Consider the following 508-nt stretch of genomic DNA (forward strand, 5'->3'; position numbering starts at 1 on the left):
GGGCCCCAGTTATAGGGGCAGCTGACGTAATCTTTGGAAAGATCATAGGATGCTCTCTAAAGAAGTTTAATAAAGGATGCTTGGGATAATGATTATCTATTAATCCTTCAAACCCACACTGAAAGATGGCCCAACCATCAATGGTACCACACAAAACTTTAACCTGATGAACAGAATATGGGACAATAATAGTAGTTGGGGATACCCCAAAAAAACTGTAAACATTGCTGTACTCTGGTCTGTGCCAAACTTGCAACTGCAGTAGGATAATGCTCAATAGATTTTGCTGGAGACATTTTTTGATATATCCATAATAATGGGCCATCCTGCCACAAAATTCCTGTGGGCTGATAATAGGTAGGAAGAATACACAACAAAATGGACTGGTTCTCATCCCATCTCTTAAAAAAGGCACTCTGTAATCTCTCTTCAACCTTTTATAAGGCTTTTCTGGCATCTGCAGTTAACAATCTGGGAGAATCAAGGGCAGAATCCCCTACCAAAATAT

This window comes from Mastomys coucha, unplaced genomic scaffold, assembly GCF_008632895.1.
Source record: "Mastomys coucha isolate ucsf_1 unplaced genomic scaffold, UCSF_Mcou_1 pScaffold11, whole genome shotgun sequence".
NCBI lineage: Eukaryota > Metazoa > Chordata > Mammalia > Rodentia > Muridae > Mastomys > Mastomys coucha.